Source organism: Spermophilus citellus (genome assembly GCF_964194105.1).
Source record: "Spermophilus citellus genome assembly, chromosome: 7".
Lineage (NCBI taxonomy): Eukaryota > Metazoa > Chordata > Mammalia > Rodentia > Sciuridae > Spermophilus > Spermophilus citellus.
In genome coordinates, this window is record NC_138188.1 from 93819015 (window position 1) to 93846902 (window position 27888).

The window sequence follows — 27888 nt, forward strand, 5'->3', positions numbered from 1 at the left end:
ATGTGGGCTTCAGTGATGGACAGGCTTGGAGTCCTAGAAGAACTTGGAGTCCTGGAGAACACAAAGGTAGCAAGGAGAAACTCATTATCAATTAGGCACTAAGATTTGTTTTAACTGATATGTGAGACTCAGATCTTGTGTGAATCACAAAGAACCACTGTGATTCAGACTAGACTTTTCATTCTGTGGTTGAGGAAACATCTTTAATCTCACATGCAAACCTCTGAAAACTTCACCTCTCATCATAAAATAAAGCTTCACAATAAAGCTTTCTATAACTAGTCAAAATGTTCTATGTGAACATTGTCCAAGATGATAATGAGAAGCCACATGTAGCTATTGAACAGAGACTGTCCAGAACATGAGTAGTCAAAATCGAGTCTTTAATTTCATTTTAATTAATGTATATTTAAATTTAGGTAACTACCTGTAGTATAGTAGTACCTGCTGAGTATAATGAACATTTCTGTCACTTAAATTTTGGTCTGTCCAACCAATCAGCATTATTCCTGGGAGGTAACATCATATAGTAGAAAGAATAGGGACTTGACCAATCTTCAGGGTCCATTTCACAAATTAAAAACAGAATCATCTTAGGCAACTGCAGCTCTGAGCACAAAGCTTATTTAATGGCACCCACAGCCAGACATCCTTGGGCTGAGGAGCATTAATACAAGTTGAGTCTGAGCAGGACACAGGATTTGGAATCAGATAAATTTGGATTAAAATTGTGGCTTCTCTTCTTCTTTAACATGTATTTTTGAGTACCCTTTTAGGCATTAGAATTATAGAAGTAAAGGAGATAAAGACTTTGACCTAAGGAACCAAAAAAAGAATAAGAGCATACACAAAAATCAACATGTAAACTAACAAACATTCTAATAGTTTAAAAAAATACCAACATGATATATAACGTTTGTGTTCTTGTCGTCATTCCTCAAAGAATTGGGAGAGAATATCAGGTATAACAATTCTAAGGTATGAATTATAAAGGCTTATTTAAGAGGCAGACAGGAAGCCAGTTCAATTGGAGGATAGTAATGAGGTAAGCAGATGTGTGAGGTAAGTTCATAGGAGGAAACTGGATCCCAATCAAGGTGGCTTTGTAGACTAATGGGAAGCCCCTGTGAAGGCAGCCAGGAAGATTCTCTAAAATCTAAATCAAGGCATCTCACTATACAAATTCCTTCACATTGCATGTCTAGTTGTGTGGCCTTCATCATGCTGTCTTCTTAGAGCCTTATTTTTTTCATGTGTAATGTAATTCTACCTGCTTCATACAACCGATAACAAAAAATGAGATAACATCAGAGAAGTATCTAGTAAAATGTCCATGTATAAACAGTGGTAGTACTTTAAAAACATATGTGATATACAAATTAAGTAGAATGAGGGAACAAAATTGTACAATTATTATTATGGTTTGCATGTAGAATGTCCTCCATAAAGCTCATGTGTTGGAAGCTCTGTCACCCATGTAGCAAGGTTCTGAAGTGGGGCTTTCAGGTAATGATGGAATAGGAGATCTCTGACTTCATTAGTGAATTAATCCATTTGATGGATTAATAATTTGAATCAACTACAAGGTGATAACTGTAGGCAGGTGGGTGTGACTGGAGAAAGTAGTCCTGGAAACATGCCCTGGAAAATTAGACCTTTTCCCTAGCTTTACTCTCTGTCAATCTCTTTGCTTCCCAGCTGCCATGAGCTGAGAAGCTTTCCTTTACTATGTCCTACCACCATGGTATTTCTACCTTGGAGCCAACTAACCATGGACTGAACTTCTAAAACCATGAGCCAAAATAAATTTTTTCTTCTTCTAAGTTGCTTATTTTTAGCTATTTTGATCACAGAGGTGAAATCTAACAAAAGTATGTTGATTATAATGATGAAAAGCTAACAGTACTAAGTTACTATGTTCTACTACCTCCACCCTCAGGGTATACGTCTTTTAGTGAGATCATGTATAAGTGAGGTACTTTGGCATCATAATAGAAAGATAACTTTGAATATAAACTAAAAATTAGCCTTAAGCACCAGAACTTGAAGTATTGATCTTTTGTCTTTCCACTGTGCTTTCACTCTAAAGAGTTATTTTCCTTTTGGTCATCTACTAACATTATTTCCATAGGAAGAAATGACTAATTTCTACAACTCAAAAGTAAAATAATGTTTATGCAACTTTAGCTCCACTTCTTTCATTCTAGTCTTTGTTTAATTACACTTTTTGGTGAGCAATTCAGGACCAAATCTATAGAGACTTACTGACAGTCTGTTCAGTTAACAATGCAAAATGGAAGCATATATTTTGTTTACTCTAAAGCTGATAAACTATAGAAGTGATTTTAATCACTGAGCAAAATATTTTAGTCATCAGCATTCTTCCTAGTACTTACAAGGTCCAGCATGGGTTTTTCTTCATTACATCTATAGCACTTTTCTCTTCATCTTTTTTGGGGGATGGGGTACTTATAATTGAACCCAGAGGTGCTCTACCACTGAGATACATCCCCATCCATTTTTATTATTTTATTTAGAGACAGGGTATAAATCGCTGAGACTGGCTTTGAACTCACCGTCTTCCTGCCTCAGCCTCCCAAACTGCCAGAATTACAAATATTTGAACACTTATTTTTTAAAACACAGTTAATGATGAGAAATAATTTTACCCTGATTTCCCACTCTAGCTATCTCAGTTCTTCAATTTATGATAAAAGTTGTCTTTTCCTTGGTAAATTGATTTATCAGAGCCCCTTTTTCTTCCAGCCTCCTTAGGAACTCAATTCCAGAAAGTTTGTATAAAATAAATTATTAAGAGATTGACATCTCTAGGGCTGGGATTGTAGCTCAGGGATAGGTGCTTGCCTAGCACATGTGAGGCACTGGGTTTTATTCTCAGCACCACATACCAATGAATAAATAAATAAATAATTTGAAAATTCATCAACAACTAATAAAAATATTTTAAAAAGAGATTGTCACCTCTACTTGACTTACTGAATTTAAAGACACACAAAGTGACTCCTACTCACATGTGTTTGATATTTTGGAAGACTCTAATAAGAGTTCTATTATCATCAAAACCACAGAAATAAGTCTTCTAAGGACACACAAGAACCCTTAAAACAGAACTGATGTCTTACTAGTATGAGTCAATAACAGATAATAGCTACTATTATTGAAAACCTTTCTATGCTCCAGGTATTTTATGTATACTATCTAGGTTAATTCTCATAACTGCTTGGTAATGAAAGTACTATATTATTGTAGAGGAAGAAATCATTTTGTAGAGGAAGAAATAGGGCAACTCACTTAAATGTGAGACAGAAATAATCATAGCTAGTAGTTGGTGGACATATATTCAACTGAAGTTCTTACCATAAGAATATCACTATACTTTTTCTTCTATGTCATACTCCCTTATTTATTATATGTGGTTCTCACAATTTATGGCTATATAATTTTTAGATAATTATAATATTTTTGTCTTATTTGTAAATGAAGCTAGTGTGTTAATCAACTTTTTGTTACTATGAAAAGTACATGAGATAATCAACTTATACAGCGAAAAATTTATTTTGGCTCATAGTTTTAGAGGGCTCAGTCCATCATCAGTTGACCCACTGCTTTCAAAAAGGCAGCAAATAATAGTGGGATCATGTGACAGAGCAAAATCGCTCACCTCTTGGCTTGGAGTAAAAGAAAAGAAAGAGGTGGTATTAAGAACCCACAACCCCCTTTAAGGGTATGGCCCCAGTGACCTCAAGACCTCTCAGTAGGTCATACTGCTTAATGTTTTTACCACCTATTCTAATGGTGTCAAGCTTGGGACCACATTTTTAACACATGGGTCTATAGGAAACATTCTGGATCCAAACTCTGGTAAAGAATGATGGAATGAAAAACTGCTAATGAAAACTGATTATGAATGTATTTTGTAGACTGAATTGCTAAATTAATAAGACAGTCATTTAAAGGTATGAAATGTGACCACAAGAGGGGGTAATGCCAATACATTCGACTTCTTTGCTTGATTTATTTATTTTTATTAGTTCTAGTTAGTTATATATGATAGTAGAATATATTTTCACACTTTGTACACAAATGTAACATATATTCCTCTGGCTATATATGGTATAGAGCCACACCAGTAGTGTAACCATGTGTATATAGGATAATAATGTCTGTCTCATTCTACCACCCTTCCCTTCCCCACAGTACCATCCCCTGTCACTCCCCTCTGCACAATCCAAAGTTCCTTCATTCTTTCTTACCTCTTCCCTTAACTGTGGGTCAGCATTCTCTTATCAGAGAAAACATTCAGCTTCTGTTTTGGGGGGGGGGGGGGGATTGACTTATTTTTCTTAGCATGATATTCTCTAGTTCCATCCATTTACCTGCAAATGCCACAATTTAATTTTTATTTAAGACTGAATAATAGTTCATTGTATATATTTACAACATTTTCATTATTCATTCATCTGTTGGTTCCATAGTTTAGCTATTGTGAATTGAGCTGTTATAAATTTTGATGTGGCTGTGTCATTGTAAGCATGCAGATTTTATATCCTTGGGGTATAAACAGGTCAAAGGGTGGTTCCATTCGAAGTTTTCTAAGGAATCTCCATACTGCTTTCCACAATAGTTGCACCAATTTGCAGTGCCACCAGCAATGTATGAGTGTGCTTTTTCTCCACATCTTCACCAATACTTATTGTTGCTTGTATACTTGATAGTTGCCATTCTGACTAGAGTGGGATCAAATATTAGAGTAGTTTTGGTTTGCATTTCTCTAATTACTAGAGATCTTGAACATTTTTTTCATATATTTGTTGATTGGTTGTATATTTTATTCTGAGAAGTGTCTATGAAGTTCCTTAGCTCATTTATTGATTGGGTTATTTGTTTTTCTTGGTGTTCAGTTTTTTGAGTTTTTTATATATCCTGGAGATTAGTGCTCTATCTGATGTATGTGTGGTAAAGATTTTCTCTCACTCTGTAGGCACTCTCTTTACATTGATTGTTTCCTTTGCTGAGAAGCAGCTTTTTAATTTGAATCTATCCCATTTATTAATGCTTGGTTTTATTTCTTGCATTTTAGGAGTCTTGTTAAGAAAGTCAGTTCTGAAGCCAACATGCTGAAGATTTGGGCCTACTTTGTCTTCTATTAAGTGCAGTGTCTATGGTCTAATTCCTAGGTCCTTTATCCACTTTAAGTTGAGTTTATGCTGCATATGGATTTCCAGTTTTCCCAGCACCATTTGTTGAAGAGGTCATGTTTTTGGCACCTTTGTCTAGTATAAGAAAACTATATTTATGTAGGTTTGTCTCTGTGTCTTCTATTCTATACCATTGGTCTACATGTCTGTTTTGGTGCCAATACTTTAACTGCACAAGTCCAATGTTCTACATGATGAATGGGTTTTTTAAACTATGAGTAAACTTGTGCCAAATAAACATTGGGTTATGGTAGAGCTAAATAAATGCCTCTTCAGCAGAGTAAATCTAAAGCTTTACAATATCTTTTAAAATTACTTATAGCATTACTCTCCATACACCATTATAATTAAATTACCATTGTTTGTATTGTTCTATAATTTGTCTTAATGAAAATAAACATAATAAAAGTATTTTCAAATTGATATGTTCACATTAATTCATCAATTTATGATGTTTATTTTCCAATATAATTACTCTTCACTGAACTTGTACTACCTCCTTCATATGTAATTATACCAGGTATAATTTAGTTTAAGTCAGTCTAATACTAAATGATGCTTATTAGTATCTGAATCTGCAGGTTGGATAGTGAAGAAGCAGAGTAGGTTGCTGTCATTTTCTATAGGGCACGTAAACAAAGGATTACAGGCTACAAATGCTCTTGTTTGTGTATAAAATAAAACAATTTCTTTAAAAGTATTTTTGTTGAGACATAATTGGATTTGATGTTTGTTTTTACTAAAAACATCACTATGCACAATATTACAAAAGTATTTTAGTATGAATTCTCTGAAATTTTTTATTTTGTGCTTCTAATATTATCTGTAGAAGATAAAAAGGCACATTGACTATCTTTATGAATAAAGAAAAATACTAAGCAAAAACATCAGTTTTCCTATTAGTTTGAGAACCTATGTTTTAGTCCATTAAACAACATTTAGGTCATGAGCATTTCTGAGCATGGTCAAAACAATGTTCTCATTTATCCTTTAATTTTTATATCTCAATAGAGAGTTATTAAACTTTAAATTATTTTTTGATTGACTTTTTAAAAATTTCATTATTTTTCTTTAAGGAATTCTAAGCTCTTACTACTGTACACTGTAACAAAATTGGACAAGCAGAACAAAACGGAGAAAAATCATTGTGATTTGAAATTTACTTTTAGTTCACTTAATGGATTTCACCTTAAACAAATCAAAATGAAGAATGATGACTTTCTGAAACATTTAAGAGAAAAGTACCCACAGAGTAAATTTAAAACCAGCAAAGTGGAGAATGGTTAAATATAATTTATTATAGATAGAAGACTTGTGATTTTTTTAAAAAATGTTAAAAATATAAGAAAAATATCTCCAATCAAGTAGCTGACCTGCAGAGATAAAAAAAAAATATGCTACAGTATAACAACAAAGTTACTTAAGATATTTTAAAATTACTAATCATATAAATTAAATGTGTTAATGGATAATGAAATATTAATAATTACTCAAAAAAACTAAATGTAATAATATTTCTTTGCCTTAGGTTTTTAAAAAATATGTTGATTAGTGACTGGTGGAATTGGATGATGAAGATTAAGATAAATTTGTACTCATCTTCAAACCTTTTCCTTTCCTTTTTATTCAAGCCATGAACACACACAGCCAAGGCACCAGATCCTATGTTCTGAAGCCCTGACAAACTTTCAACTAAAAGATGCAGTGGAATATTCCACAGGAGCAGCACTGCATAAGACCAGTTTTTTCATTATCCTACTGATTTGTGAATGGGAAGGGAGGGGCATAGAGACAAAGGCTGAATACAAGTAGTTCTTTCAAACTGTAAAATGAACATACACAGAAATTTCACTGTTCAATACACTAGGTCCAGAAGACTAGTCCATGTTCTGCAGAGTCAATGAGAAATGTGTATATAAACAGAGAAAGTAAATATATATATGATCCACAATCCATATTTTTCCATTTATTCATAGCAATGCAAAAGAAAAAGCACAATCATATGTGTCTATGCCTCCCATAAAAATTTACATCAAAACAATTAACATGTAAGCAAAAGTAACCATGTCTTTTTTTATGTGGATCAATGTAAATAAAAATTTTAAATTCAGGCATTGATTTTGAAATGGAAATAATTGAAGCAACTTGAATTAGTTCACATTTTTTTAAGGTTTAAAGCTATTTATTTACAAGTATTTAGCACTATAAAATAAACACTGATATATTGGGTCCTAGTTAATAGCAATACGTATCATTTGGATGATCATACTATTTAAACAACAAACTACACTGAAAAAATAATGCTGATAAAAAATAATATTATGATTAAGAATTTTTTATTTTTTTCAGTTGTTGATAGACCTTTATTTTATTTATTTATATATTTATATGTGAACCTTAGAATCAAACCCAGTGTCTCACATATGCCAGGAAAGTGTGTTATCACTGAGCCATATTATTAAACAATAAAATATATGAATTGAAAATATGATTGCTTGAAATTTGTACATGGAAGTAAACTCATTTGTGATTTTGAATTTATTTTTAGTTCACTTTTAGCGTATAACATAATCTGAGGGGGCAGTGGAGGGCTATGACCCAAATGATATCTTTCAAATGAAGAGAAGGATAAAAATGCAAAGCAACATTCTTTATCCTTTCCTTCTACATGAATGCTGGATCATTTGCTATTGTGTCACAGGACTCTGACCCAAGTTTCATGTTATTTTCCAGAATATTTTCTCTGTGTTGTTCAGACTCAATAGGTCCTGTTAGTCTGTCTTCAATTTCAATAATTCTACCCTCGGTCCTCTCCATTCTACTATTGAGCCCATCAGGTGAGATCTGAATTTCTCCTATTGTCTTTTTCAATTCTAGAAGTTCTATTTGAATTTTAAATAATGTCTATATTTTTCTTAATGTGGTCTATTTTCTGTTTCAAGAAAATTTTAATTGCATATTAGAGCATTTTTATAATGATTACCTCATAATATTTGTCAGATAATTCATAATGTGGATAACTATTATATCTAAAACTTGGATCTTTCCTCTTTTCCAGATTATATATTTTATTTCTTATTTTTACATTTCTCTCAAAGCCTTGATGTCACTCAAAGGGCAGTTCAGAGTAAAATTTCTCACCAGCTAAAGGGAGAGTTCAATAGTTATCATCTCAGATGGAGCCAGGAAGAGAGAACTACTAAAGGGATTTGCAGGGGACTGTGACATGGTGGCACATAGTGCAGTGCACAGTCTCTGAGGACTACCACGGGATCCCAATATCATAATAGATGGCTGTGTTTTCTTTATTCCTTACAACTGGCCCTTTGAAATAAAAGGGAGGGTAGGCATCATATTTGTGTAAAATGTTTTGTGGAAATTACTAACAGTTTCTCAACATCAAGGCTTCTAGTCTTTTGCATTTTCTCTTTTTTAATTAAAAACATTATTTTTAAAGTATGCTACTTTTTACTACATTGTTTTACTATATTTTATTTTTTACCTTTAAAAATATTTTTAGTTGTAGATGGACACAATGCCTTTATTTTATTTATTTATTTTTTCCTATGGTGCTGAGATTCAAACCCAGTACCTCACATGTGCTAAGCAAGCACTCTACCACTAAGCTATACCCCTAGCCCTGGTTATACTATTTTAGATCTAGGCACACACAAATTTTATTCACAGACCTGAAATTTTGCTAGTTATACTTTTTTTTTATTTTTGCACTGTGGATTGAACCCAGGGGCACTTAAAAATCTTTTATTTTGAGACAGGGTCTCACTGAGTTGCTTAGGGCCTCATTAAGTTACTAAGGCTGGCTTTGAACTTGGAATCCTCCTGTCTCAGCCTCTTCACCCGCTGGGATTACAGACATGCACCACTGCACTCTGCTGCTAGTTGCACTTTTAAATACATTCTTGCTATGCCAAATAAAAATGTTTCACATTTTTTTAATACATGTTTTTTGTTGTCTAAAAGTACTGTGTTCTTTAGAACAATAAGAGATATAACTTAGTTTTGGTTAAAAATTAAGGAACTGAATAGTGTATCAGAAAGAATATCTGAATATTTTTTCTCCAATCTCAGTAATAAATTATATCTCTGCAGATTTCCACACGGTCTGTAACTGACCCTATTCCTATACCTCTTGGTGATTCAAATGTCGACAATGATGCCAAGTCTTCAGAAAAACAGAAAAATAGGACAAATTTGACCAATGAAGAGATGATGGAGAAATTAAGTATGTTACCTACATTCCAAATTATTCATGAATTAACAACATTTTTTAAAACATGTTAATTGGATCCAAGTCTGGGGATATAACTCATTATATATATCACTCACCTGGTGTGTGCAAGGCCCTCAGTTCTATCCCCAACACTACAAAAAAAAAAAAAAAAAAAAAAAAAAAAAAACAAAAACAGGTGGATTGTAATATGTGCCTTTTATTTTACCTGAAGGCAGAAAGAAAAGTTGTTTCCCTATAGGAGTAATTGCTTACATTAAAATGTAGTGAGCTGGGCATGGTGGCACATGGCTATAAGCCCAGCAATTTAGGAGACTGAAGCAAAGAATTTCAAGTTCCAGGTCAGTCTGGGTAACTGAGACCCTGTCTCAAAATAAAATATAAAATGGCTGGGGATATGGCTCAGGGGTAAAGTGCCCCTGATTCAACCCCCAGTACCACCCAAAAATAGTGAAAGCAAAGTAATATTCGTTTTGTTTGTCATGGCATTTGAAACATATTATGTATTGATAGTGAAGTCAGTCCCTTTGGGAGCAATACTTCTTTCCTGTGAACCAAATATAAAGGATATGAACATGGGTGTAGTTGGAAACTTTATCAAAGGAGGTTTGTACATATTTGCCCAAACCTATAGCTTTTCAAAATAGGAACGTATAGTAATAAGATATATCCAAGGAAAAACACATTTTCCTTGTCTCTTTTAATTCATTTACTGTCAGTGGCCTGAATACAGCATTATAAATAATGTAAACAGTTCCAGGAAGGGAGTAACAATAAGGTCTGCTTACAAGGCTCCAGTAACTATAGTTATAAAGAAGAACGTGACCTAGAAGGCTCAAGGAAAAGTACTCTATAGATGGTTTGTTATAAGCACTTACATGCTCAACATTTGTTCTTGATTCCTCAGTGCTTTCCAATATGAAACTGCTTTGACTGTGGAATACAGATATTTAGATATAATAGGACTTATCTTAGGAGGGCTGCTGTTTTTTAAAAAAAAATAAACCGGAATGGTAGTTGTGACTATTCATTTGTGACCTTTAGTTATCACATCCCCTGTCTTTATGCCCTTAGCTTCTTGATTTGAAGCTTAGTAGCTAACTTGAGATTGAGTACCTATATAAGATTATTTGTGGGACTTTTCTTGATATGTCCCTGTCTTCTTTGAGCTCAAGTAAGTAAAAATTTAATGTGATTTTCTTATGTTTTGACTTACTGGTCTTAAGAATTTACATTATAAATTTATATCCAACCTCCTAATTTTACCATTTCTTGTCATGACTTTGAACATTCCTAAAATATATACATAATTAGTTCATATTAGAGTAATCTCTACAGTAGGAGGTGGTTTCCTAAATATATTGAAAGAAGAAATACTGGAATAGTTGGTAAAGCCAGTTAGGGTTATTCATTTGACTATCATTCATTTATTATTACTAATAGTAGTTTCATAACTTTAGTGTGTAATAATACATGCAGTGGAGAAGAAAAGTAGAGTGAGGAATTTCCCAGGAATTGCCAAGTTTTTGTTTATTTTTGGTACTGGGGATTGAACCCAGGGGTGCTTTACCACCAAGCTACACACCAGCCCTTTTTATTTTTTGTTTTGAGACAGGTCTCTCTAGGATTCCAAGACTGATCTCAAGCTTGTGATTCTTTTGCCTCAGCTCCTGAATAATTGGGATTACAGGCATGTGCCACCACACCCTGCTGGAATTGCCATTTGGAAAGGTGTACATCCCGAGAATCCCCTGAGGTTTCAGGCAGACTAGAACAATTGGTTGTTCTGAATTTTAAGAAAGTGATTAGTTAGGAATCCTAACCTAAGGGAGAGTATGTGTCTTCTTGTTTCTGATACCTTTTTGCTTTTATTAAGTTTCTTTAGTGTTTTGTTGGAAACAAATCATTGTTGAAACTTGCTGTGTTTGAAAACCACTGGTTTAAAATCAGTAGAATTTATTAAAAGGAATAATGATACCAAAAGTTAATTTGCATTTAAAATGCTTGACTGAGCTTTGAATGTTGTTCTTGTTTAAAATAGGAACTATTGTGAGCATTGGTGACCCTAAGACAAAATATACAAGATATGAAAAATTTGGACAAGGGTAAGTGCTTATGATTATATTGTTATAATGTTCACTACTTACTGGGTATTGGCATGAGCTCTCCCTTTCCCCTGATATTGGGCACTCACTGTATTCTATGACTGGTACCTTAGAGGATTTCTGTGAATACATAATGCAGTTGTTAAAAACCCTCCTTGTTAGCAATAACTTTACATCATTGTTTCTACTTGAATGTTATTTCTCATAAATGACAAGGGATTATTAGATGGAAAAATTGCCCATGACATATTTAAGAGACAATTTTACTACAGAATTATAGGCCAAAAAGCATTGATTTGAGGCCAGGTATGTAGTTCAGTGTAGAGCATTTGCCTAGGATACATGAGATCCTGAGTTCCATCTCTGGCATTGCAAAAACAAAAACAAAGCAAACCAAAAACCCATGCATTTAGCTGGGTATAGTGGTACACACCGACAATCCCAGCAACTCAGGAGGCTGAGTTAGGAGGATTTCAAGTTTTCAGCTAGCCTCAGCAATTTAGTTAGATCTTAACATAAAAAGAACTGTGGAGTTAGCTCAGGGGTAAGGCACCCTGGGTTTAATCCCCACTACTAAAAAAAAATTAATATTTAAAATGTTTTTGAATTTTATCATTGAGTATTAATCTTTGGGTCTGCCACTCTGATTTTGTTCAATAATTTGTTTTTAAAGTATACTAAGCTTTTTCCTCTATTGCTTGAGAGCAAATTAACATCTTGAATTTTTAATGTTACTAACCTCTAGAAAATGTTCTGTGAATTTAGAAAGAATTAGTAGAACACAGAAGTAAAAACATTTGGAAACTTTTTTATGAATTTATTTTTAACAACTAAATTTAGTTCAGCACTGATTTTAATAATCATAAAAAATTGAAAATCACCTTAATATTTTGAACATGATAATAGATGTTATGTATTGAATAATTAGTAATGAATGAATAAGACTAATAACTATGTATATGGATACATATCAGAAATCCAGGTGAATTTATTTATTTATTTATTTATTTATTTATCTATTTATTTATTTATTTTTGGTACTGGGGATTGAACCCAGAGGTGCTTTACCACTAAGCTACTTTCCAGCTTGAAGTGTTTGAAACTTGCTTGTGCCACCATGCCTAGCCAGATTAATTTTAAAAAGCAAATTGCAGGGAAATACATAAACAGAAACATCATAGTTAAATGTGTAGAAAAGTACATGGAAATGATGCACATCCAATCAAGATAAACATCAAATACAGGTTACCCTTGGGTACAGGGAGAATGCCATATGAAAGGGCGAACCAGGAATCTTCAAGATTATTTGCAGTTCTTTGTTTCTTAAGCAGGGAACTGTATTCATGAGGGTATATTATTTGTTATTTTTTAAAATATTTTTTCCCTATATTTTTGTAGGTCTGAAATATTTCAAATAAAATTTTGGCTACAAGGATTGCCTCCTCTTTTTCCTTTTTTTCTTTTTGTTTTGTTTTTAAGATGCTAAATCTTCAGTGGTTTTGATCCTTTTTCAATTGTGAGAAGGGTTAAGTCTTTGGATATTATAAATGGCTGTGATTTAGAAGTCTTAATTCTGATTGTGTCTTTTTCCCACTAGATCTTCTGGTACAGTTTTTACTGCTATTGATGTGGCTCTGGAACAAAAGGTAGCAGCTTTCTCATACTTCTAAATGTTATGCTAGTTTTTTGTTTAGAAGAAAAACTAGATAAAGCTAAGCATAAGCAATAGGAATATATTTTTAAGTAGGATATATTGTAAGAATTAATCTACATAATTTAAAAAAATTAGATGTTGATGTACCTTTATTTTATTCATTTATTTATGTGTGATGATGAACATCAAACACAGTGCTTCATACATGCTCAGCAAGCACTCTAGCACTGAGCCACAACCCCAGTCTGCTAATCTATATAATTTTATAGCCATTCTCATTTTATGGGAAACAAAGAAGGAATTATATCATGAATAAGTAAATATTTAAAAAAATATTTTCCTAGGTTGGAGTGAAAAGAGGATAATTGCTGATACTGGACTGACCTTAGGTTGGTTAATCAACTTCAAGATAAATCTGAACATATTTAGGGTCTGGGTAGTGTAAAACACTGTACATAGTCAGTGTGCAAGTAAAACTGGTACTTGTCAGTTATTATCTCACTATGTAATATTGTGTGTTACGATAAGTTAGTAACTGGTTGGTGTTTGTTATTTTCTAAGACAATTAGGAAAACCATTGATTTTTTTTCAATTCTGTTTCCATTAGAGGTTGTGATAAAACAGATTAATTTACAGAAACACTCACAGAAGGAACTGATCCTTAATGAGCTCTTGGAGAAGAAAGAATTAAAGTATCCCAACATAATTCACTCCTTAGACAGGTAAATATGTTTGAGGTTCTTTTAAACATTGGGATAATATGGACATTTCTAATCTGGTGGTTCCATGGAGGCTAGTCACTTTGAGGTGTCAGTAGTGAGAAGGAAACTTAAAAGAGAAAGAGGAGAGGTGAAAATAACATATTCTAAGTTGGAAGGTCCTTTTGCCACAAGGATATTTCTTGGCAAGTGACAGAAGGCTGCTAAATGTAGGATATTGCTGATAGTGTGTATATTCATGCAAATGATCAGAAGCAAAAACATGAGGAATGGTCAACTGGGATTCATGTCTTAACCCAGAGAGATGACTAGCATACAATTGTTAAATGTTTAGATCAGTTATTATTTCAAATGCTGTTCTTCATGGGCAAATTATATATGTTTTTCAAAGCTCATTTAGGCGAGGTGCAATAGCACATGCCTGTATACCAGCAAATGGGGAGGCTGAAACAGGAGGATTTTGAGTCCAAAGCCAGCCTCCACAATTTAGGAAGGACCTAAGCAACTCAGAGAGACCCTGTTTCTAAATAAAATACAAAATAGGCGTGGAGATGTAGCTCAGTGGTTGAGTGCCCCTGAGTTCAATCCCCGGTACCCCTACTCCCCCCAAAAAGCTCATGTAGTTTAGAAATTGATGTTTAAAAAAAAGACAAAATGGAAAATTAAGTATATTTTTAAAAAGTTATTATATATATGAAAGAAAGACTACTAGTAAAAAATAGTACTAGTGGTTATATTATAGGGTTAAAGGTGATTTTCTTCCAAATATAAATTTGTTTAGGGTGGGGAATTGGTAATATATTTTGAGACTTTAGCCCTAATTATGGAGTATGAATTCATAGAAATAAATTTTCAGGTACATTTCTATGCTTTTTAAAATAATATTTCAAGTCAGAATGGAATGCTGGTTAAGATAAGCCATAGGCTTTGGAATCATTAGAACTTGACTTCAGATGCTGATTCTATCACTTACTATGTGATCTTAGATGAGTTCTTAACCTCTCCAAGCTTCTGTCTCTGTATCTGCAAAACAAGACCAATAATCCCTATGTTATAGGGTTATTTTGGTTGGAAAACTCCAAAATATACGCCTATACTGCTATTATGGGCAAACTATGACTTTAAAATCTTAATAAATATCATAATGACCCTCTGACTTTTTGTTCTGTTAGATAGTAACTTTCCAGTTTTCTTCTGTTTTGCTCTCAAACTATCAGCTCTGTTGTTCTATTATTATGGTGCTTAATATTTGAGTTCTTGAACATAGAGGGTCACATGTTTAAAAAAATAGAATGTAAGTTTTGGATGTTCTATTTTTAGTTACCTGGTAGGAGATGACATGTTTGTAGTAACAGAATACCTTGCTGGTGGGCCACTGACTGATGTTGTTACAGCAACCTGCATGGATGAGGCACAGATTGCTGCTGTGTTCAGAGAGGTGAGTTTGCTTTCTTTGGGATAAAGTAGGGTGATGTGGGGTTAGCAAGAGATGATTATGGGGCTGGTGTTGTAGCTCAGTGGTAGAGTGCTCACCTAGCTTGCATGAGGCACTGGGTTCGATCCTCAGCACCGCATAAATGTAAAATAAAGACAATGTGTCCACCTAAAACTAAAAGATAAATATTAAAAAAAGAAAGAGATGATTAAAAGGAAGGTTTTCCTACACGGGGAATTTTTATCGTACACATTCTCTGCAAGATATACCATATTGTTTCACCTCAGATGACAGTTTCAGCCCTTCGCATATAGGATACCTTGGGAATGAGTTATAGGTCCTTTTTTATTTTTTATTTATTTATTTTGCTTTATTGGGGATTGAATCCAGGGGTGCTCTACCACCGAGCTAAATCCCCAGCCCTTTTTATTTATTTATTTTTTTCATTTTAAGATAGTCTTAAAAGTTTCCTAGGCTGGCCTGGAACTTGTGATCCTCCTACTTCTGCCTCTGGAGTAACTGGGGTTACACACATGCCCTGCCCAGTTGAGGCCTTTGAAGAACAAAACTCACTGGGCAGATCTCATTATAGTCATCACAATAGTTTATCTTCCAGTTAGGGCACTTCTGAGAATAACTGGGGATGCTATTAAAAATATGCCACTCAGCCAGGTGTGGTGGTGCATGCCTGTAATCCCCGTGACTGAGGAGGTTGAAACAAGAGGATTGCAAGTTCAAGGCTGGCCTCAGCAATTTAGCAAGGCCCTAAGCAACTTAGTGAGACCCTGTCTCAAAATTTAAAATAAAAAGGGCTGGAGATGTAACTCAGAGGTAAAGTTTCTTTATGTTAAATCCTCAGTATCCCTCTTCTTGTGCCCACCCCTGCCCCTTGAAAACTGGGAACTAGAACTATCACAGACAAAGCAAGACACATGTCTACTTTTAAGACCTTTAAGTCTGCTTTTGGCTTCATTGAAGGTGAAGAAATTGATTGTTTCTTTTTTTTTAATGAATTTCCAGGTGTTCTATTTGCTCAGGCTAGTAGAATCTTCCGAATTGTCTAAGTCTAAGCCAAAAACAAGTGTTCCATCTGTCTTAAGTTTTTGTATAGACGAGACTTAGATTAATGGTTTGCTTATTGTCACTGAAATTGATACTACTCTGTCCTGATGTCACAGGGACCATTGTAATAAATGACAAAGTTATAAAAGTTATGAGGAACTATTATATAATACATAGTGAATTATGAACTTTGTATAGTACATAGTGAATTATTTTTATTAAGGTAACATTCTTGGAATGTTGTGAGTTGTGCTCTACCCACAAAGGAAGGAAATATTAACTCTTTCATAGTTTTGAATATTATATCCCTTAACAAAGTATGTTTGGTCACTTTAAAACTAATCAAAACTTAACAAGAATTTATCTATTTATACTTAATTTGTTTTTCTCACTTTTTTCCATAGTTGATATAAAATCAATTTCAGGATTTGTTCTAACTTCATTCACTTTGGTGGTCTCTTATGTGCCAAAATTTTTAAATTGTGACAAGTTAATTTCTATTTATTTGTACAAGTAGTTTTCTGTGGCTTTATTCTTTTCAAGAATCTGATTGAATGCCTGGTAAATATGATTGTACCCTTTATATCAGTTTTTTTCTTTGTGTAATAGTAGAATATTTTTGAATAAGAATTTTAGTAATTACAAACAATGTGCAGACTTTGTTGTTCTACTCTGATGGGAATAAAAATAAAAATACAACTAACTTTTCCCAAATGTATAATTTATCCTTTCAGTTTATATTCAAAAACTATGGGGCAAAGAAATTTTTAAAAATCTCATCTTATTCTTGTATTTAAGGAAGGGAGGAATTTATTCTTACTTTTAAAAAATATTTTTAGTTGTAGATGGACACAATAACTTTATTCATTTGTTTAATTGTGGTGGTTTTGTTTGTTTTGTTTGTATCGGTTTTGGGTATCAGACCTAGAGCCTCACACATGCTAGGCAAGTGTTCTATCACCGAACTCTAACATAGACATATTCTTTCGTTTTTGATGTCAGGTTGTGGATAGAGCTTGACACAAAATCTACCAGAGAAGAAATGAAGAAAACATAGTACATTACATTGATGAACCCCTGGATGCAACAAGACAACCTTCTATCTTACCTGCTTTTCTCAGTAGCTCACCTTGATTAGACTTCTGGGTACCTGAGGTTCAAGTGCAAATAACCACAAGTTTATTCTCTACTGTTGAAATAATTTCTAAAGAACTTATGCTTATTAATCAAGTTCTGTGTACTATTAGGCATTTAAACCTAAAAAGGCTTACAAGTTATGTGGATTCATTCATCACTGAAGACTAAGCTTTAAAAATCCATGGCAGAGACTGGGGATGTAACTCAGTGGTAGACTATTGGCGTAGCATACACAATGCCCTAGCTTTGATTCCCAGCACTGAAAGAAAAAAAGAAAAGAAAGAAAGGGAAGGAGGGAGAGAGGGAAGGAAGGAATAAGTGATGGATGAGCTGGGCATGTGACAGATATCTGCAGTTTTAGCAGCTCAGGAAGCTGAGGCAGGTGCATCATTTGAGGCCAGCCTGGACAAAATAGAAAGGCTTTGTCATAAAAAAAAAAATCATTGTGAAAGAAAGGACTTAATAAGACATGATTTAATGATGTCTCTAGCTGAGATCAGAGTGTGGGAGGGAATCTTCTTACTAATTAAGGTATTATGTTTTCATAACTTTGCATATGGTTGTCTTTATAAATGTTAAGTATTGCAGGGTCTTTGGCTGAATACTACAGGCTGTGCTCAGGCCACAACTACTATTATAATGACTCTGTGTGAACTAGTGAATGGGACTTTCCAGGACTGTTTCATTGATACCTGATTTCTTTTTTTCAGTGTTTGCAGGCCTTGGAGTTTTTACATGCCAATCATGTCATTCACTGGGACATAAAAAATGGCAATGTGCTTTTGGGAATGGAAAGAGAAGTTAAACTTAGTAAATACAAAGTGAAGAAACATACATTATTTATTTTTTACTATACTTTCTTCATATATATATATATATATATATATATATATATATACATACATACATATATATACCCCTCATCTGTTTATATTTTTGAAAATTAATAAATGGAAGAAAAAAGAATCTAGTGGTAAATATTATGAACTGATAACTGGGCAGGGTTTAAATAGCAGACCTGCTACTACATGCTGAATATTTTGGTCAAGTTAATGTCTTTGTGTCTCTTTTCTCATTTATTCACTGAGGAAGATAATAGTACCAATCTCAGGGAGTTTTTGGAGGTTAAAAAAGTAAAGGACTAAGAAGCAGTGCCTGGAACTGTCCTAGTGTTGATGCTGTCTTAACGAGATCAAGTTGAATTTGTTTCTGCCATCTGTTATGCTGGTTTTGCTCATTGTACTCTTCAGCATTCTCTGAGTTTTGTACAATATAGCCTAATCAGGAGAGGGCTAGATGACCTGACCTCAGAGATGACAAGGAAAATATCCCACTTCTCTAACATTCTTCTGTATGAGACATTAGGGTCATGAAAAACATCCTGAACTTTTATGTGTCCATAATCTCTGAATTCCTGCATGCCCTCTGGAGGACTCGAGCAGAACTATTAAATTACATCCTGTAAAGGTTATTTAATCAATCAGGGTCATCAAAATATAAGATTCTATCTTTAAATGTTCTTAGTGGGCAAGTTGGAAATAGCTAATCACATATATTTTTGATTGAGACATATGAAAATGGAATTAGACTTTTTTTGGTTAATGTTTTGTGGTGACTCTTCCATTTACTATATGAATGATCTTAGGTGAATTCGTTAATTCACCTATATAAAATATATATGCCCTGGTTACCCTATTTGTAAGTGAGAATAATCTTAATAGTAAGCATACCTGGGGCTGGGCTTAGCTGAGCATGCCTGTATTCCCAATGGTTTAGGAGGCTGAGGAAGGAAAATCTCAAGGTCAAAGCCAGCATCAGCAACATAGCCAGGCCCTAAGCAACTTAGCAAGACCCTGTCTCTAAATAGAATATTTAAAAACCTGGAAATGTGGCTCAGTGGTGAAGCACCAAGCTAAATTACCCAGAACCAAGTTTTTAAAAATTTCTTATAGGGTTATCACGAGGATCATATAGTTTTACAAGGTACTTGCAACAGTACCTGGCTTTTGTAAACATTCATTTTCATTATAAATATTATTTTACCTAACAGTTGCTCTTCTCAGTATTCACTTATATAGAATTACTAAATATCACAATTACTAAAAGGATATTCCCTGCAACATGGTAAAGAAAAACTAAACTATCTTAAATGTCAAAGAGTAAAGGAATGGTAATTTGGTATGTTTATACACTGTAATACATTATAGTTTTTTAAAATGATGCAAATGTATGTACTAATATGAAGGATCTCTTAAATAAACAGTTTACGAAATCTCCTAGTTAGTAAAACAAACCAAGCAGTTCATAGCTATTATTCATTCTTCTGTAAATACAAAACAGCTTGAAGCTTACAGACCTGATACTAGTAGTTACATAAGTAGTTGAGTGGCTTTTAACAGTAGAAGGGAAGAAAAGATTGTAAATTCTCATCCTAACCTTTTCAAAAAATTACTACAAGTACTAAAGTAGGTTTTCTGTTCTTCAGTTATAGTGGAGACAAGTAGGGTAGATTAATGCTAGTGAGTACCTTGTCAGTACAATTGCACTCAACTGTGTTATTTTTCTAAGCTCTCTGCTAAGTTGTATGCTTAGGGACTTTAGCTTATCTTTATTTTATTCTAAAGTAATTTCAGTGTCTTGACCTTTGCGGGAGATTCACTACATTTAGGATTAGTGTCCAACTTCAGTGATTCCCCCCCCCCGCCCATTTTGAACCTCTTTCAGTTTTACTAACATTTTTAGAATAAAATGTATTATTAAGAATAAAAACCCTCCTACTAATTCACACTCTGTTGTAGGAAGAAAAAGCAAAAAATGGCAATATATAACATCATCAAAATATTTTAATCCCAGTCTGGATTATTAAATTATTATTAAATTCTCTTTTTTAAAAACTAAAAGAGCCTGAACAGTCAGGATGTAATTATGGCATAACCATCCCTAGAAGCTATTAACTCTAGATGTTTTGTTTTTGTTTCTTAGCCGACTTTAGTTTTTGTGCTCAGATCACCCCTGAGCAGAATAAACGCACTACCATGGTTGGAACACCTTACTGAATGGCACCAGAAATGGCTACTCGGAAAGCTTATGGCCCTAAAGTTGACATTTGGTCTCTAGGTATCATGGCTATTGAAATGCTCAAAGAAGAGCCTCCACACCTGAAGGAAGATCCCACAAGGGTAAGACCGGTTTAACACCAGCTTTACTGTAAGAAAAATACTTCTCCTTATAGCATAGTTCAAATTTCCTTGTGTTGTTCATTGGCCAAGAATTTACAATCAAAACTTTATAAAACCTAATGTCTGCCCTTATTTTGTATCTACAAATTATACTGCTTCTGAGTTAGAGAGGTGAAAGTGTTAGCTGAAGAGTGTAGATTTTTGTCAGTCAGTTGTATGGTTTCTTATTTGTGGTATAAGTAAGAATATACTCAGCTTTCTACATAGTTGAAGTACCCTATTTAGATGCCTTTTTTCTACACAGAATTAGGGTACTTTTCTTATACATTTAAGTACCCTGGATATAGAAATCAGGTTATATCCACTTTGAACTTTAGCCTCTGAACCCCAAGGTCCAGAAAAGAGGAATGCAAGATCACACCTCTGCGAAAGGTGCATAACTGATAGTCTGTTTGAAAATGGACTTGAATACTTAAAACAAGTAAATATTCTTGCAGTTGAGGTGAAGAATTTCAACCATCCTCTCATCTCCTTTTAACTTACCATATGTGGGACAACATCATCAGTAATTAAGGAAATAGATGTAATGTTGGCAAAAACTTGATGAATGGGGATGTCTGCTTTCTGTCAAAATGAAGTAACAGGGACCAGATCAGCCCTCCTTTCCTGATACAACCCCCCAAAACTAGATTATATGAAACAGTAGTTTCAAGACACTGCATCAGACAATGAATGAGGGACAGGGATGTCTAAAAGTGAGTAACAACTAAAGTGAACGCCATGACTGGCCCAGTTGCCAGGCCATTTACAGAGAGGGATGACCCTGATGGGACATGGCTGGGAAAGCTGTGAAAGGAGGAAAGATGAAGATTCTCAAGATCTGTGCAGGGTGCCCCCTTAAGCTTTCAACAGAGATTGGTGTGAAGAGCCAATGTAAGGACTAAGATAAGATTGGAAAGAACCGGGCTGAGGTATAGTTCAGTGGTAGAGTGCTTGCTTACCATGTGCAAGGCCCTCAGTTCAACCTCCATTGCTAGGAACAAACACTGGGGCTGGGTGTAATGGTGCACACACATAGTCCCAGCCAGTTGGAAGGCTGAGGACCACTTGAGCTCAAGTCTGGGAAACATAGTGAGATCCCCAGCTCAGAAAAAAAAAAATAGTCTAGAAAGAGCAGTGCCTGCTGCCTTTGTAAGCTTGGGAGTAGTGCCTGTTTCTCTCAACCACCATGGAAAACCTTATTGCTGAGTATAAGACTCATAAGAGTCTTGTCTCAGTGATGGGAAATAACTACCATTAAGTTAAATGCTACTTCAGTTCCACCTAACAAATCTTACAAATGAGACCCAAATAGCTTAAAACTGCATCCCAGAACAAAGCCTAAGAATATTTACAGAGCCACAACCATGGTTATACTCAGACCTCAGAAGAGGCTTGTAATCAGCATCCTCTGCTGTGAATTTTTGGTTGGACCCAGTGAGACCATTCAAGTCCCAAATGTCATCAACTCTCAGCAGATCCAGAAGGTGATCAAAGTTGGGATGTTCACCCACGAGCTTGAGACTGTCCATTACCAGGCTCAATCTGGAAAAACACCATGGCCTGCAGGAAGGGGAGTCATATGGGCATATGTTAGTAAAGGTAACCTGGATGAGAAGGGTGAGAATGGGGCACCAGCTGCTCAGAAGATATCACGAATCTGAGATGGTTGCCACTTGTACTAGAGCCTGTACATGAAGATAAAGAAACCTGGCCAAAACCAAAGCAGATTCTCATGAAACATATGCACAAGCTGAAGGCAGACAAGACCAGTGAGAATGCTGACTGACCTGGCTGAGGCCCATGGGTCTGAAACCTGGGAAGACCACAAGCTTTGTGAGGAGTACTTCCAGGCCAAGAAAAATTGTTCTAGGGTGAAGAGACCCAGAAATAAAGCTCTACCTCCTGTGTGGCCTCCACAGTTACACAGATCAGTCATTCAAATAAAAGAAGCCTGACCTACCTAGAAAAAAGTAAGAGAATATTGATAGGAATCCAGATGTGGCCAGAATCCAAAAAGTACCCAGACATCCAATAAAAGTTTTAATAGACAAAGGGGAGGAAAATGTTGTCCATCATGAGCAGAAAAATAATCAGCTGAAACAAACCTAGAATAACACAAAGAAAACAATTAGCACAGAATTAGTCATTAAGATAATTTTTATAATTGTGTTCCAGGTATTAAAAAGTCAGACATATTTTTAAAAGACACAAATTAAACTTAGTCATGTGTTGTGGTTTGGATATAAAGTGTTCCTGAAAAGCTCCTATGTTAATGCAAGAATATTTGTAAGTGAAATGATTAGGTTACAGCTGTCACAATCCTATCAGGCTATCCTAGTTTGAATGGACGAGGTGGAAACTGTAGGAGTGTGGCTGGAGGAGATGGGTCACTGGAGGCTGCCCTCAAAGCATTTGTTTTCCCTGTGCCCTTTTTCCCTTTCTCCCTCTCTGGGCTTTCTGGCCACCTTGAGCAGAGCAGCACTCCTCCATCATGCCCTTCTGCCATGATGTTCTGCTTCACCTTGAGCCCAGAGCAATGCCATCAGTGCACCATGGACTAAACTGCTGACACAGTGAGTCCAAATACCTGTGCCTCTAAGGTTTTCTTGTCAGGTATTTTGGTCACAGTGACACAAAACTGACTAACACATTATGGAAACTATAACATCTGAGGTTGGGTTAATGGTAGATTTTCATAGAAATAGAGACTAGCCACAGTGAAACATAAAGATAAACATGGAAAAATATTAAAGAAATAGAATCAGGAATTATAACTTAAAATTTAAAATAAGTATCTATGAGCCCATGCTGGAATAAATGATTGAATAAATAAATTTGGGAGAAGAGACAGGTCTCAATCGCCTATGCAGAAGAATTCTAAAAGTTTATGTGGCTGCTCCACCCTGCAGGAAGTAGAGCATTACTCAAGTACGAACCACACATAGTGACGTCCAGAAAACACAGTACGGGAAGGGAAGAGGAACTTCACAGTGGGAGAAGTTAACAAGCCCTTGGCCAGGTGATTAGGTCAACATCAGCAGTCATAAATCATGTTGCTAATAGGTACCTTTAATATGTTGCAATGAAAACAGTACTGATGCCAGGCATCACAGCCCAGCTATTTGGCAAGAGGGTCACAGGTTGGAGCCCAGCCTCAGCAACTTAGTAAAACCCTATCTCAAAACTGAAAATAAAAAGGGCCGGGGCTATAACTTGGTGGTAGAGCATTTCTAGGTTCAATCCCCAGTACTTCAAAAGAAAAAAAGAAATATCTGTGATCTTCTTTTCAAAAACCCATTTGATATAACTTTGAAAAAAAATGTCAGACACATTTCATTAAAGGGTATCCTACAAAGTATGATATAGTATCTGGCCAGTACTCCTCAAAACTATCTAGAGTCATCAAAAACAAAGAAAGTCTGAAAAATTGTCACAGCCAAGATTTCTTAAGTCAATGTTTGGAAATGGATGTTGAGAAAAGGGGTTCAGCCAAGGAATTGATGCAGGTAAATTTGGAAATTATGCCATTTTTGGAAAATGTTGACTCTTTTTAAATAACCAGGAGAAAGTTTTCATATTGTTAATAACATTTCACTATTCATTGATCACTACCATTAAGGCAGCTGCTATATTTTAGAGTTTCATCTGCCATAAATAAAAGTTTAAGATCATTATGTTCTTTTTTTATTGGTTGTTCACAACATTACAAAGCTCTTGACATATCATATTTCATACATTAGATTGAAGTGGGTTATGAACTCCCAATTTTACCCCAAATGCAGATTGCAGAATCACGTCGGTTACACATCCACAATTTTACATAATGCCCTATTAGTAATTGTTGTATTCTGCTACCTTTCCTATCCCCTACTATCCCCCCTCCCCTTCCCTCACATCTTCTCTCTCTACCCCATCTACTGTAATTCATTTCTCTCGTTGTTTATTTTCCCATTCCCCTCACAACCTCTTACATGTAATTTTGTATAGCAATGAGGGTCTCCCTTCATTTCCATGCAATTTCCCTTTTCTCTCCCTCCCATCTCATGTCTCTGTTTCAAGTTAATCTTTTCTTTCTGCTCTTCCTCCCTACTCTGTTCATAGTTGCTTTCATTATATCAAAGAAGACATTTGGTATTTGTTTTTTAGGGATTGGCTAGCTTCACTAAGCATAATCTGCTCTAGTGCCATCCATTTCCCTGGAAATTCCATGATTTTGTCATTTTTTAGTGCTGCGTAATATTCCATGGTGTATAAATGCCACATTTTTTTTATCCATTCATCTATTGAAGGGCATCTGGGTTGGTTCCACAGTCTAGCTATTGTGAATTGTGCTGCTATGAACATTGATGTGTCAGTATCCCTGTAGCATGCTCTTTTAAGGTCTTCAGGGAATAGTCCAAGAAGGGCAATAGCAGAGTCAAATGGTGGTTCCATTCCCAGCTTTCCCAGGAATCTCCATACTGCTTTCCAAATTGGCCACACCAATTTGCAGTCCCATCAGCAATGTACAAGTGTACCCTTTTCTCCACATCCTCGCCAGCACTTGTTGTTTGACTTCATAGTGGCTGCCAATCTTACTGGAGTGAGATGGTATCTTAGGGTGGTTTTGATTTTCATTTCTCTGACTGCTAAAGATGGTGAGCATTTTTTCATGTACTTGTTGATTGATTGTATATCCTCCTCTGAGAAGTGTCTGTTCAGGTCCTTGGCCCATTTGTTGATTGGGTTATTTGTTATCTTATTGTTTACTTTTTTGAGTTCTTTGTATACTCTGGATATTAGGACTCTATCTGAAGTGTGAGGAGTAAAAATCTGTTCCCAGGATGTAGGCTCCCTATTTACCTCTCTTATTGTTTCTCTTGCTGAGAAAAAACTTTTTAGTTTAATTAAGTCCCATTTGTTGATTCTTGTTATTAACTCTTGTGCTATGGATGTCCTATTAAGGAATTTGGAGCCCGACCCCACAATATGTAGATTGGAGGCAACTTTTTCTTCTATCAGACACAGAGTCTCTGATTTGATATCAAGCTCCTTGATCCATTTTGAGTTAACTTTTGTGCATGGCGAGAGACAGGGATTCAGTTTCATTTTGTTGCATATGGATTTCCAGTTTTCCCAACACCATTTGTTGAAGATGCTATCCTTTCTCCATTGCATGCTTTTAGCCCCTTTATCAAATATAAGATAGTTGTAACTTTGTGGATTAGTCTCTGTGTCCTTTATTCTATACCATTGGTCCACCCGCCTGTTTTGGTACCAGTACAGGAGACAATTAGAAATTATTTTGAAAACCTATATTCCAATAAAATAGAAGATAGTGACGACATCGATAAATTTCTTAAGTCATTTGATTTGCCCAGACTGAGTCAGGAGGATACACACAATTTGAACAGACCAATATCAATGGATGAAATTGAAGAAGCAATCAAAAGACTACCAACCAAGAAAAGCTCTGGACCGGATGGGTATACAGCAGAGTTTTACAAAACCTTTAAAGAAGAATTAATACCAATACTTTTCAAGTTATTTCAGGAAATAGAAAAAGAGGGAGCTCTTCCAAATTCATTCTATGAGGCCAACATCACCCTGATTCTGAAACCAGACAAAGACACCTCAAAGAAAGAAAACTACAGACCAATATCTCTAATGAACCTAGATGCAAAAATCCTCAATAAAATTCTGGCGAATCGAATACAAAAACACATCAAAAAAATTGTGCACCATGATCAAGTAGGATTCATCCCTGGGATGCAAGGATGTTTCAATATACGGAAATCAATAAATGTTATTCACCACATCAATAGACTTAAAGATAAGAACCATATGATCATCTTGATAGACGCAGAGAAAGCATTTGACAAAGTACAGCATCCCTTTATGTTCAAAACATTAGAAAAACTAGGGATAACAGGAACTTTCCTTGACATTGTAAAAGCTATCTATGCTAAGCCTCAGGCTAGCATCATTCTGAATGGAGAAAAGTTGAAGGCATTCCCTCTAAAATCTGGAACAAGAAAGGGATGCCCTCTCTCACCACTTCTATTTAATTTAGTCCTTGAAATACTAGCCAGAGCAATTAGACAGACAAAAGAAATTAAAGGCATAAAAATAGGAAAAGAAGAACTTAAATTATCACTATTTGCAGATGACATGATTCTATACCTAGAAGACCCAAAAGGGTCTACAAAGAAACTATTAGAACTAATAAATGAATTCAGCAAAGTGGCAGGATATAAAATCAACACACATAAATCAAAGGCATTTCTGTATATCAGCCACAAAACTTCTGAAACGGAAGTGAGGAAAAACACTCCATTCACAATATCCTCAAAAAAAAAAATACTTGGGAATCAACCTAACAAAAGAGGTGAAAGATTTATACAATGAAAACTACAGAACCCTAAAGAGAGAAGTAGAAGAAGATCTTAGAAGATGGAAAAATATACCCTGTTCATGGATAGGCAGAACTAACATTATCAAAATGGCGATATTACCCAAAGTTCTCTATAGGTTAAATGCAATGCCAATCAAAATCCCAATGGCATTTCTTGTAGAAATAGATAAAGCAATCATGAAATTCATATGGAAAAATAAAAGACCCAGAATAGCAAAAGCAATTCTAAGCAGGATGTGTGAATCAGGTGGTATAGCAATACCAGGTTTCAAACTATATTACAGAGCAATAGTGACAAAAACAGCATGGTACTGGTATGTTTTTGTATATTATCAAATATTGTATTTATTCAATGCTGGCGTGAGTTGATTTATGGGCTGTTTAACTATAAATTTTTAGAAAGTAGAAAACTAAACAATTCTGTTTTCAACTATGAAAGTTATGTACTGATTATGAGGGGTTTGGGCAGGTTTTAAAGTATGTGTTGTTTAAGTAAATTGTATTTATAAGTAGTCTTCAGAGCTTAGTTGAAAGAAACTGTTTTGCTTCTAAATTATGCACTTCTTTGTTCCCTCTTTTTGGTAGCACCCATTTCTGAAACTGGCGAAGCCATTATCTAGCTTGACACCATATATCCTGGCAGCTAAGGAAGTCCTGAAGGGAATCCTTTAACATTGTTGATGTGGCTTCATA

At 34.9% G+C, this 27888-nt stretch overlaps 1 pseudogene across 1 annotated transcript; it reads left to right on the forward strand.

The window, feature by feature from the left end:
• LOC308653362 (serine/threonine-protein kinase PAK 2-like) lies at positions 1-27867 on the forward strand (annotated as a pseudogene). The gene is made up of 9 exons: positions 1-66; positions 9330-9462; positions 11510-11573; positions 13171-13219; positions 13837-13949; positions 15267-15384; positions 18291-18390; positions 20563-20759; positions 27781-27867. The product of its transcript is annotated as a serine/threonine-protein kinase PAK 2-like (transcript).
• The last annotated feature ends 21 nt before the right edge of the window (positions 27868-27888 follow it).